Source organism: Anastrepha ludens, chromosome 2 (assembly GCF_028408465.1).
Source record: "Anastrepha ludens isolate Willacy chromosome 2, idAnaLude1.1, whole genome shotgun sequence".
In the NCBI taxonomy this organism is placed as follows: Eukaryota; Metazoa; Arthropoda; class Insecta; order Diptera; family Tephritidae; genus Anastrepha; species Anastrepha ludens.
In genome coordinates, this window is record NC_071498.1 from 107486312 (window position 1) to 107500367 (window position 14056).

The 14056-nt window shown below is 35.3% G+C and overlaps 1 protein-coding gene across 1 annotated transcript in view; it reads left to right on the plus strand.

Annotated features, from left to right (window-relative positions):
• LOC128855047 (carcinine transporter) overlaps nt 1–14056 on the plus strand; it is a 53036-nt gene that overhangs the window by 424 nt on the left and 38556 nt on the right. The window lies entirely within an intron of this gene.

The following is a 14056-nucleotide window of genomic DNA, read 5'->3' on the forward strand; positions in this document are numbered from 1 at the left end:
TTCTTACGCAAAATTTTTTTAGAGTTTTAATTCGAGTGCAGTATTTTTTTTTTTTTTTTGGTTTTGTGCTTCTATTTGAATTTTGAAAGTGTGGCACCCCTTTGGTGCAATTACAAAAACTTTCGTATTTTGCTATTTACATGATTTTATTCCAAAAATTAGCATTAAAACAAAGCACAAAGCATTGTGGCATAAAGACAACTCTCCAGTAAGTTTTCTAAGTTCTCTCGCTTTATAATTAGACCCGTGCAAAGGATGCCACATAGTTTTCTAAATTATCTTTAATTCTTGAATAATAGTATAAGTGCTCACGTGTCAGTTCGATTCAACGATTTTCAAGGATGAAAGATTAACAGGTTTGCTATTTAGCTAAGGGGAAAAAGAAAATTGTGAGGGACATTTGGGGATTCGGCAGTCAAATTCTGCATGATCATTTCACACATAGTAACACACTCATCCAAACACAAATTCACACACTCGTCCAATCAGTCGTTGCTCAGAAGTCAACGAAGTGCCATTGGTTGATTTTTTTCGTATATGACCAACACAACCTCAGTTTTTTGTAAACCCACTTCAAGTGAGTCTCAAAACCGAACAACGGTATGTTAAAGAGCTCAGCAGAGCGCGGCTCGTCCTCCAATTTCAAATTATTATTTGATAATTTTTAGAACGTAATCGTTTAAATCACCGTTCGTCACTGTATTTGGTCTATAAACAGCACAATTCTTTTTAACTTCTGCTCCGTCTTTTCATCTTGGTTAAAGTGTTAATGAAGGATGTTCGAACTTTCCTTCCAAACGTAGATGTGCAATAATTTATTTTGTAAAGCAATTCCATTGCTTTTTAAGTTGGCAAAATAAGTAGCAACGCCATTCTAAAAATATTTTTCCCAACAATAATTTGCGTGATAGCCATCCCTTAATACTTTATTCATCCCTGCTGTTATTAATTCTTTCCTTCTTAAAAGTTAGGCGGCAACGCCGTGCACAAATCATTTGAACTAAAGCTTCGTTTATTCCTTTTAACACATTTTTTTCGAGACTCATATCCTAATGATATGTGTTTATATACATTTTTACATTAAATATATTCACGTAATAATTTTCCTTAATTTTCATAAAAACAGGTGACAACAACAGTTAGAAATATTATTTCATTAAAACCGTTTCAAAGTCCGTTTCATCTGATACCAAAATCATTATACATATTACAGTAAAATTTGTAACAAGCAACTATTTTTTCAGTAAAATCCCGTTGGCAATGCTATCAAAAAATATTTATTTTGTAATAGAGTTTTCTAAAAAATATTTTCCTTGATACCCACTGTTTCTAACGGTGTAAAAAATGATAAAATCTGAGTAGTACTTTTTGAGCGAAGCACTTTCGAAGACACTTTTTATGTCTTTATATCTAATCTGGTGGTCGTCGTAGCCGAATGGATTGGTGCGTGACTATCATTCGGAGAACTTAGGTTCGAATCTACGTGAAACACCAAAATGAAGAGATAGTTTTATTCTAATAACGGTCGGTCTTCGGCAGGCAATAGCAAACAATTTTTTTTTCAATTTTCCTCCCATTCGGATAGAGCTTGGGACATCCTTCGCATGGTGAAAACCACAAGGTAATAATTTGTTGAAAAGCTTATTGAACGGGTAGAAAAAGAAAAGGAAACATTTTTTTTAATCTGTATTAAGGATATGAGATAAAAAAGCAAAATTTACGCAAGAAAAATCATATCTACGTTTTGTAATACTAGATATTTTTTAAGCTTTTCTTCGGTGTCACGTCTTCTTGAGACCTTTTCACGTGTTGTTTGTGAGAAAGATGGTCCTTACTTGGCACAAGGTTCAAGAGCATAGACACTAACCTTCGCCTATCGTGAGGTTAATTTTTTTTTATAATTTTAAATAATTTTTTCTTGTGTTCTCGACAATTTTTCGTAGTATAATTGCTTGGCCCCTCTATTCGGAGAGATATTTGGTTATCAGCTCTTCATGCCCATCTTCATCGACAGCAGATAAATCTAGCTTAACGAAACTTTGTCCATATCATCTTCTTAGGGAGATAAATGTAGGCCAACATTATTGCCATTCGTACCAAAATTATCGTCAAATCCGCCATTGTCTTCATGGTTTTCAGGAAAATAATTACTGTGGGCGGCTCAAAAGTTGTCATCAACACACATTTGTATTTATTGTGTGAAGCAAAAGATCCACCAGCAGAAACAATAAAGTAAACGTAATAACAAAAAAGCAGACTCGATAAGAATTACATTTGCAAAATCACTTCTTCGGCATTACTCATTTAGTAATTCGAAACAGAAAATACACTTAACGTGCCTGAATATAAATAGACCACAGGCAACGTGCGGCCGCCGTAGCCATATGGGTTGGTGCGTGACTACCATTCGGAATTCACAGAGAGAACGTAGGTTCGAATCTCGGTGAAACACCAAATTAAGAAAAACGTTTATCTAATAGCGGTAGCCAATCCGTGGGCAATGGCAAACCTCCGAGTGTATTTCAGCCATGAAAGAGCTCCTCATAAAAATATCTACAGTTCGGAGTGGGCTTGAAACTGTAGGTCCCTCCATTTGTGGAAAAACATCAAGACGCACACCCCAAATAGGAGGAGGAGCTCGGCCAAGCACCCAAAAAGGGTGTACGCACTAATTATATATGTACATAACGTGCCGAAAAGGGAACAACTAACGAGAAAAGGATGAAATGAATTTTGTACTATATGACACTATGGGCATGAAATATCGAGTGTTAGATAAACAAGTTCCAATAGCGCCTGTCTAGAGACAGAGGCAAAGATGCGAATGTAAGTGAAAAATATAGACCGACACAGGCTAAGGTCGTCGTGCAAAACAAAAAAAAAAAATTAACATAAGTTTGAAAAGTACAACCGTGTATTTAAAACGTATGTTGTGAAAATTTCGATACCATTAGAACGTTTTTTTATCCTTTTTCATTAAAATGGTGTTTGATTATAATTTTATTTCTAAAAGCGATCCGCCACTATTTTAGCCATGAGGAGGCGTACATTAGGATTTTATAATCTTTTGAGCTCTGAAGCCATTTTTACATAATTGAGCCAGTAACGCAGACTTAATTAAATGAAACGAAATGATATCAGCAATAAAAAACTTGATATTGATGAAACAAAGAAGATATCTTTGAGTACTTTACCCAACTACAAAGAAAACGACTTCGTAGCTCAAATGCTATCAGAATGACTTATAGAACTTCCCAATACTATTAAATGATAGAATAATGAAAAAATCGGATAACAAATAACCAAGTTTTAATGATAAAATCAATTCGGCAATTCGGTTTCTTTGACCTGCTGAACCGTACATCTTCATTATGATCAGCCTGTTGTTTTCTCGTTCCAGTTTTTCTCAGTTTTAGTTTCTCTAGATCTTCTTTCACTTCATCTATCCATCTCTTTGTTGCTGTATGCCTTCTCCTCCAGTACTTTTGTACTGTCAATTATCTCAATGTGGCCTAGACACTTTATTCGTTGCGCTTTGATGTACTATATTTTCGCCCTTGATTAGTTACTCCAGTTCATCATTTCATTGTTTGCACCATTCATAATGCGGATTAGTTTTGCTGTCGGCGCCAAATATTTTGCTGAGAATTGTCCTTCCACAAATTTGTAGTTTCGCCTTGCCCTTTCATTCAATGCCCCTGTTTCGGCTCCATAGCACAAAACAGATCGTTTACAGAATTACAGTTTTAAATAGGGTTTTCCAAACAGAGGTGTTATTTTAATATTCAAAGAAAAATTCAATTTTTTTAATATAAATAATCGGATGTTTATTTCATTATAAAGAGGAAGGTATGCCATTAATAGTGGAAAATAACATCAGGCAAATGACCACCACAACCACGCTTACAGGACAATATCCTTTTCATTAAATTTTTCATAACCGAATTGCAAAGTGGATGCCCTATGTCCACGAGAGCCTCACGAATTCCATCTTTAAGGTCTTGAATCACCCCTGGACTGTTGGCGTAGGCCTGCTCTTTCACGTGGCCCCAAAGAAAAAAGTCACTAGGTGTTAAATCACAAGATCTCGGTGGCCAATTGTGATCACCCCTGCGAACGATAACACGGTCCGAAAACTTTTCCCTTAAAAGATCAATGGTTTCGTTGCTTGTGTGGCACGTAAACGTTGCCCAAATCAATACCATCCGATTTTAGTTTAATTTATTTAGTTTATTTATTTGTTTATATAAATAATACATAGTAAGACTAAGGTCTTTTAATAGTACTTCAACAATATTATAAACAACTGGAGTATTTTTAACATACAAGTTTTTTAATCTAAATTTTACACCAGTTCATTTACGAATCAATCCAATATATTTAACTTAACTACGAGTATACTAACAAGAAGAAAAGAAGCAATAGGAAAAGAAAAGAAGGATTTAGAAAAGAAAGAACAAAAGTAGTAATTAGAGAATGTAGAGAGTAATTTAATGCTCTAATTTAATGCAATCAAACACTTTTAAAGTAATTATAGACTTGTGCCCTGAAGTTAAATCTGTTAAGTCCAGCCTTCACAGTGTCGGGTAATGAGTTCCACACTTCAATAGCGTTAATGAAAAATAATCTAGATGATGGTAGGTAATTAAATTTTCGAACGATGAATTTGTTGTGTCTGCGAGACCTTACTGGTATCAACTTCTCTGTCAGATAGGGGGGAGACTTGAATAATATAAGTTTGCACAACAATATGCAATTCCTAGCATACAGATAACTATTAAGGCAAAAGCCCAGTAACCTTGATCGCCATGCAGAGATATGGTCATATCTGCCAATCCCATATACATACCGCGTGGCGGTATTAAATGCCACATTAAGTTTATGGCAAGATGTGGAGTCGAGTTTGCTGTATACCACCTCAGCGTACGTAATGAGAGGCATAATTAGCTGGAGAACTAATTTGCGCCTCGTTTTCTCTGGCGTGAATGTTGCAGAGACTCTCAGCCTACGCTAAGTAGCATAAATGTTCCCCACAACCCTATTTATATGGTCAGCACAGGTAAGTTTTGTGTTGAGAATAAACCCCAAATTTTTTACCTTATCCATAAAGGTAAGGGAACTTGTACCTATCCACAATTTAGGGATATTGTCAACATGTACAACACTATTACATATAGGTAAGACATATGACTTTGACGCGTTCAGACATAAAGAGTTTTCATTAGCTCATACAGAAATAGCAGACAAATCACTGTTTATTTTGAAACATAAATCTTCAATGAGACCAATACGACTGGACAAGTACAATTGTATACAAATATCATCAGCATACGCATGGATTCCGGTCATAAAAAATCGTTAATCATATCTCGATTGCGCAATCCATTCACCAATAACACCTTTTTTTGGAAAACCCATTTAAGTACAGTGCCAGCTTGCAAGGTCTGTTAGGGAGTTTTGATTTGAAGAGTTTTATAAGTGACGCATTGGCGCTTATCAGCTGCTTGAGTTTATTCGTCTATTGTGAGACTTTCGTGTTATTTGCTATCAGTTTGCAGCCAAGAGCGTGCTTACTACTTCCAACTTGTGTTTTCCAGGAATTCATTTCTCTTGTTGTTTGTTTGCTGGTTTTTTGATCTAGAGAGTTGGACGTATTTGCTATTTTCGCTGTTAGATTTTAGTCAAGATTTTGATGTCGCTGCGCCAATTTGGGAAGAAGTTGCAATATCGTCGGTAAATACTTATAATTGAGTAGTTCTATTTTAGTCCATTTCTTTTTATCAACGCTTAAGTCATCTATTACGCAGCGCAACTGTAAATTCAAAATTGTTGATGAGAGTGCGTTGCGTTGTCTTACGCCAGTTTGTAGGGGAAAGGCCTCTGATTTTTTGTTCTGTATCATATTTTGGATTCTCTATTTCGTCGGGTCGTCATTATTAACCGGATAAGTGGACAATGAATTTGGTATATTTTGAAATTTATTTTTATTATTATTTGGCTAATTGTGTCAAATGATTTTTTTGAAAGTGTATGAAGTTGAATGTTCTGTTCTTAGTATTTCACCCAATATTAATAGCTAAACTTGAGGGTTTCTGTTTCAACTCTCAATTTCTTAAGTGGTCAATTTCTTATCTTAATAATAGGCACAGTGTCGTTCGTCCTGATAATGTATCGTCGTATTCTCTTGTTGCTTCGTCTGGTGTGCCCCAATGTAGTGCCCTAGGTCCGCTACTATTTATCCCCTTCATTAATGATATTTCCTCCTGTTTTTCATTGTGCAATTTTCTTCTATACGCAGAGGATCTAAAAATCTATTATGAAATTAAATGTCCAGAAGATTCATCTATTCTCCAGCGTGAGTTGAATAAGTTCCTTAACATTACATTGTTCCTTAACATTAATAAATGTCACTATTCTTCGTATGTGAAAGTTTTCAATTTTGTTCCAACAGCTTACTACATCTCAAAACTCGCCGCTAAAGTCAATTAGTAAACCAAAAGGCCTGGGTGTTTATTTTGACTCCAAGCTCAACTTCACCACCCACAAAAACTTTATTATTTCTAAATCGTTCGCAATGTTAGCCTTTATTCGTCGAAATAGTTCGTCGTTTTCTGATCCCTATACTCTCAAACTGTTGAGAGGTATTCGTTTGGAGACCGTTTCATGCAGTCTACATATATTAATAGATTAGAGTCTCTTCACAGAGCTTTTGTGCGCTTTTTGTGCGCTTTTTGTTGCGCTCAATGAAATTCGTTGATCCAATTCCTATCGCTCCCGTTGCTTATTAAGAAATCAAATGTCCTTAGGTCTAGGCGTGTTCTGCGCGGTCTCAGTAGATTGGCCGTATCTGCTTAATAGAATTAATTTCAATGTTCCCTCACGCATTTTCCGTTGTAATTAATTGTTTTTTGTGGGTATTGCTAAAACTGATTACAAAATGAATGCTCTTTTAGAAGGACACTAGCTCAATTTAATGCTTATTCTACTTCCTTAGTCTTTGATTTTTCTTACTCTAAGTTTACTTTTAAGAAGTTACTTATAATAATCTTGTCCGAAGGTCTTTATTTGTATCTGCCTATGCAATAGTCTGCAAGCGTCTTGTTTGTTGATTAAATAAGTAAATAAAATTAGTTAATTAAATTAAATTTTTTCGTTTATTGGTTGAGGGTATGATCGACCCCGGCGAAAATCATATTCATATTACGGCAAGCGATTTTAAGAAGGATAATAAGATTTTGTTTCAAGCTTCAATACAGAGATGGGCTTTTGCTACTTTGTTTTCGAACCAGTCTAACGTAATTATAAATATGTATAAATATTTATCCCACAATTCACTTATAATTTTTTAGTTAGGTCTTGCCTTGTATTTGAAGGAGAAATCTCAAATGCAAATAGTTAAAGGAAATAGAAAGCAATGATCCCTATAAACTTTCCATTTATTTTATCGTTTTTGTGGGCCACAACAGCTTTCTTGCCTTTGCCAAAATAAAAGTAAAAAATGGAACAACAAAAATATAAATTTACCTGTGTTATTTGATAGAAATACGACAGAATGGAAACATTTGTAATTGTATAATTTAAAAGCTTTTATGAGTGCATTCGCAAAATAGCTTTCTCTTCAGTTTATTTGTTTGGTAAATAAAGCGATTTATTTTATTATTTATGAACAGAGATATAAAGTGAATCTAAATTTAGAAAGCGAGATATATTTCCTTAATTAAATATTAGTATTTGTTTTATTTTATAAAATGTTCCATTACTTAAATTTACAAAGTGAGATATTCGAAATTAGGTAAGAAAAAGTATGCAACATTCAATAAGAAATGTTAAGTCCCAACTGGCATTCTGCATTCGCTTCTGCATTTAACCAGCGTTGCCAAGCTCTCATTCCATATTATGGAATTTTCCAATAAATGCTACAAAAATAAGAAAGCGGCTTAGGTTCTAAAGAAGTTAAGCCTCACTTTAATTAAAAGCGCATTTCGCCTGACCTATAGACTAGTTAATTACCGAGTCTTAAACTTAACGAGTCTTAAATCAACAAAACTACTTATTTTAGCAACCTAAATTTAACCTCAAATAAAATTTGTATATGAAAATCCGAGAAATAATCGAGGTCACTTTGCATCGATAGATTTCAAATTCTCACAAAAGCATTGCTATTTGAATGCAAGTCAATTATTACCGCTTTCTCTTGCCTCTAGAAAAAGTTGTAATTAAATAACAGTTTTGAAAATGTTTGACTTCCACCAGCATAAACATAACGCAAACGTAAACACAAGCCAACTAATAAGGCGTTCTTCAATAGGTGCGTTTCAACTTTTTTCCGATAGGGAGGGCGAACGACGCAATATTTTTTATTTTTCGCTTGTCATTTGTAAACTTCATTAGTGTACATTTCATCATGGAACGCTACATACTTGAGCAACGATTGCAAATTGTGCAAATGTTTTATGAAAATAATCGTTCTGTTGCTGCTACTTTAAATCCAAATAATTCCAAAAAGTCATCTTCAGTGATGAAGCTCACTTTTGGTTCAATGGCTTTGTCAACAAGCAAAATATGCGTTACTGAGCAGAAAGCAATCCACGCGTGATTCATGAGGCACCGTTGCATCCCGAAAAAATCACTGTTTGCTGCGGTTTACATGCCGACGGCGTAATTGGCCCATATTTTTTCGTTGACGAGAACGATCGCCACGTTACTGTGAATGGATATCGATACCGCGACATGATAAACGATTATTTTTGGCCGCAATTGAATGGTATGGACTTAGACGACATGTGGTTTCAACAGGACGGGGCCACAAGCCACACAGCACAAGCTACAATTGATTTGTTGAAGAGTAAGTTCGATGAGCGCATTATTTCCAGAAATGGAGCGGTCAAATGGCCGCCGCGCTCGTGTGATTTGACGCCTCTAGACTATTTTCTTTGGAGTTATGTGAAGTCATTGGTCTACAGTAACAAGCCGGCGACGACTTGTGAGCTCAGAGCCAATATTGAAGGCGAAATTGCTGGAATTTCGGCCGATTTATGCAAAAGAGTGGTCGAAAATTGGGTTCAACGATTGGACTTCGTAAAACGTGCACGCGGTGGTCATGCAAAAGAAATCGAATTTCATACTTAAATGTATATGTTCAAACTCGATAATAAAAAAAAATTAGTTAAAAAAGTCAAACCGTTTGTGTTTTATTCAAAAAAAAAGTTGAAGCGCTCTTACTGAAAAATGCTTTATATCTATACAAGCTGTTGTTGTTGTTTTTTTACGTTTCCGCAACGCTTCGGTATTTTTAAGATTTAATTTAAGGAAACGCATAGAAAATTATTTGTAAGTTTTGTTCGAAATTATTGGCCAGCTGGGCAAGCAATTATTCGAGCTGTTAATTAACGTTGCACCACTTTTACTATTTTTCTTGCCACGCGTCAAAAATATATTCGTTCTGAGGAAATAATTGCCGGTGGTGTGCAGAATTAAAGGAGCTTTACCCCTTTTTTTGCCAATTGCATTTCTAACACATCCCCCATCACACATGCTGAAAAGAATTGAGAAGGTGAAGGTGAACCTTGTAACCGACCACTATCCGGCTCTCAGCGAATATGAAAGAAACAGCTGATGGTATAGCGTAGCCGGGTTTATGAATCGGTTTGTTTACGAAAAAAGAATGTGTTAGGATATACATGTGGTACAAATAAAATCAACACATTCCTTACCGTCTGAATAACGATTTATTGGACGACTCACACACTCGTGAAATGATCGTGCAGAATTCCATGGTGAAACGATTTTTATAGGTGTGCTATTTGGCAAACCGTTATTTGGCTCTCGGCAAATTCGACCGAATCAGCGGATGGGCTGAGGTCACTTGGGGTGTGTTTAAAAAAAACTGAAATTGTGTTGGGGAAATACAAAAATAAATCAGCCTATGACACTTGAATATATACTTATATAACGATCGTGCAGAATTCGACTGCCGAATTCCCGGGTACATGGCAGTTGAATTTTCCACAGTAGTTATTGGCCAAACCATATAAATCTATTACTTAGTTTAACATTTTGAAGTCATATTATCATCAACTTTAACTTACTAATTTTCATTAGTTTTTTTTTTTCATTATATTTCATATATGTAATATTGAAATAATACAACTATTTATTCTTCTATTTTTCATTATTTTTATTTTTAAACAAAATAAACTTTTTAAATGCAAAATAAAAATCTGATGTTTTTGGTAAAATTTTTGTTAAAAAAGAACCCGAGCACAATTTTAATCTTTTAAAGCCTTTTTTGAATTCGTCCATGACTATGGGTCATTTAAATAATTTAAGCAATACCTTTAGAGAAAAGCTTAAGGGTGCACATATGTGTAGCGAATATTCAAAGGGGTTAAGAAAGCGAATGTCTAATGATTTATGTACATTTTGGGTTCATCTTACTTATGGATTGGATTGGGCAGAGCATATTCAAATTTCACCCGGAAGATCAGGGTGGAATCTATGTAAGAGTAAGTGCATGCAACTTACCAGATCCTCACCGCAGTATTAATTACTATTATAAAAAAATAAATAGTAAACCGCTAATTCCCTCGGCATTGTTAATTTTATACTACATCATTTTTATCATTGTAGTCGGACAATGGGATGTCGATTCTGTCGGTCAAAATTAGTAATTTGTTTTTTAATTTTCTCAGCGGTTTTTATCGTCATCTCCATTCAGCAGAAAAGAGGAACCGCTCCCTCCAAACGAAGAGCGTGAAGAGCGAGTTGTTGCTTTATGCTCACTGAAATCCAATAAATCCTTTCTGAATGGTACGAATGGTCGCTGATGCTTATTGTTTTCTTGAATTAGGCATTCAGAGAGAAGGGATGAGAGAAGGCAGTGCATATATGTATGTAATTGCATTGTGCAGATGTTGAAAAGTCTTGAGAGATATTTCAGATCAATTGAAAAACTCTGACAGCCAATTTTTGCGCCTGGTATTTATTGCCTTAAAACTTGCAGCTGCATTTAATTGTTAGAATGTTTTTTTTCCGCTGACGTACATAATTGATGATGGTAGAGTGCGGCAAAACAAACAATTGCGCTCTATAAAATAGCCTTAATTTATGTATGATTCCTATTGTAATAGCTGTTTCAGCTTAAGCTTTTCAATTAGCATTTGCGACATAAGTCTCAATACATTCCTATTAGGATCTCATTTAAATACATATAAAATATATCTAAGGTCATAAGCAGCCCAGAGGCAGCAGAAATTTGTAGTTCTACTCGTAGCACTGTGGAGTGCGAGCTCTCCACCCAAGTTTCATTTTCATATATCTACATACATATGTACATATATGTATGTGTAAAAGAAATGTCATCTTTGACCCCGTAGAAGAACATTGGAGCAGTGGAAAAAAATTATATGAAGCCAACAATGGGATACGTAATTTGAAATACGAGGCAAGTCTTTTATATGTATGATACATAACGAGATTATCGGCGCTGAAGAAAAAATTCGCTGACGTTTGGCATCCAGCGATCACTAGAAGTATTCTATGAAGCCTTTTCTCGGGAGAGAGAAATCTCTTGCTTCTGTAAGCAGATCATTACAACCATTGCGTTAATCAGCCGTAGAGTTATATTCTTAAGATTAAAGGTGGTTAAGTGTCAAGGGCCGATATTGATTTTGAATAAAATAAAATTTTTTTATGAAATTATTATCATTTCTTTTCATTATGATAATATTGGTATAACTCAATTATGCACCAAATAAAATATTGGCCAAATAGCTCACGCGGCTTCGGCGGCACACCTCCATCCGATGGTTCAAATTTTCGATGACGCTGAGGCATAATTGAGGTTCTATGCCGTTAATGTGCCGAATTATCTCATCCTTTAGCCCTTTCCAACGCGGAAGAGGCCTTCCTCTTCCTCTGCTACCACCAGCTGGTACCGCATCGAATACTTTGAGAGCCAGAGAATTTGTATCCATTCGAACGGCATGACCCAGCCAACGTAGCCGCTGGATCTTTAATCACTGCGCTATGTCTATGTCGTCGTAAAACTCATACAGCTCATCGTTCCATCGCCTGCGATATTCGCCGTTGCCAACGAGCAAAGGTCCAAAAATCTTACGCAGAATCTTTCCCTCAAACACTCTAAGCGTCGCTTCACCGGATGTTGTCATCGTCCACGCTTTTGCGCCATACGTTAGGACGGGCATGATGAGAGCCTTGTAGAGTGTTAGTTTTGTTCGTCGAGAGAGGACTTTACTACACAATTGTCTACTTAGTCCAAAGTAGCACTTGTTGGCAAGAGAGATTCTACGTTGGATTTCAAGGCAGACATTGTTATCGGAGTTAATGCTGGTTTCTAAATAAATGAAGTCTTTTACAACCTCGAAATTATAACTGTCAACAGTGACGTGGGTGCCGATACGCGAGTGCGTCAAACTTCGTTTGGTCCTCATGCAACACCAGACCCATTTTTGCGTATTAGAGTTTTGAAATAGAATGTAATAATTATTTATTTATCTAAGCAAATTCTTAGAGGCTACCAGATAACATTTTGTTTATTGTTTTTGAATAGCCAAGTTTGGCTAGGCATCTCAAATTCAATAATCGATAAATTGTTTGAGAGATAATGAAAACTTTTAATCGAAATATGTTGAGAAAAAGTTGAATTCTAGAAAAACGAAAGACAGATTCGTCATTTTGGGGTCTTTCTATTTGTGGAACAACATCAAAACACACGCCACAACAGAAATGTACGGGCCAATTATTTATTTATTTATGTTTTTAGCGTCCAGCAGTCTAATTAATACAAATAAGAAGAAAAAAAAATTGATTAATCTTGCTATAATATTTCGGCAAAAAGCAATTAAATTAGCTTAAGGTTTTGCTTTGTTGTGGCAGGCTAATCACCTACCCTGCCAGAAAGCAAAATAGATTAACGAAACCAACGCAAGACTTAGTCTTGTCGAGGCCCTATGCTCCCGAGTGGAGTGAACAAGGAAAAAAGAGCTTTCGCACACAACCAAGCCAAAGACCATTAGCCTGAAATAAATGATTTTAGTCTAAACTAGTTCTACTTCATCAATTCATGCCAGAAAGTGCCTAATAAATAAATTGTTTTTAATAATCTTAAACTTGTTGAGCATAAATATATAGAGTACAAATAAATATAGAGTACGAATATATTCAGACATAATTACAAAGTCATAGCAGTTATTTTTAAACTTTTCAGAGCATTTTTATTCATTAAAATTCTTATCATTTGGACAATTTATTATATGAGCCGTATATTTGTTTCTTATCTTTATTGCAAAGCGACACATATGGAGCGCCACCGACCATTATGACGTATCAAATAATTGGTGGCGCACACGAATATGAAAATAAATTTTTTCCCTATCTTTGCCATTTGCACTCAACGCACTTCGTCTACTAGGAAGTACTTTGCCATAAAATAGTCGCAACAAATTAATTGTGTATCATAAGATTGTAACAAAAACAAATATATATAGTTGCAAATTTAAGATACGTAACATATAACTTTTAATAAATTAAATACTTACATACATACTTACCCACCTTCAAGTCGTATCAATGGGAGTACAAGTACTCTATATTCGCAGTATTGCCCGGCAGAATATCACTTATGCCAATAAAACCGGCTGATGATGATAAGAAACGAAGTCTAGCCTCCCTTTTCGTTGATGTGTAGACTTGGCGATGAATGTGCGCATTTCTATTTTAATAATTAAACAAATAATCATTTGAATTAATCACCATCATTATGATATTATGTTTACACTCTAAGTAGCTTGTAAATAAAAGGGGGTTACGTATGTAGAGACATACACACATACTCAGGCACAAGTGGACGTATTAAATGAATTGTTTAAAAAGCCATAGAAAATTTCGAGTTGCTAATCTTTCTTCAGATATTCAGTCAATGCCGAGAATCATACTTCTATAAACAAGTCAACAAACACCTCTTGAGCGCACATGTACGTACTTGTACATTTGAAAAGGGTGTGACAGAACTAGGTTTCTTTTAGAAAATTTGGCA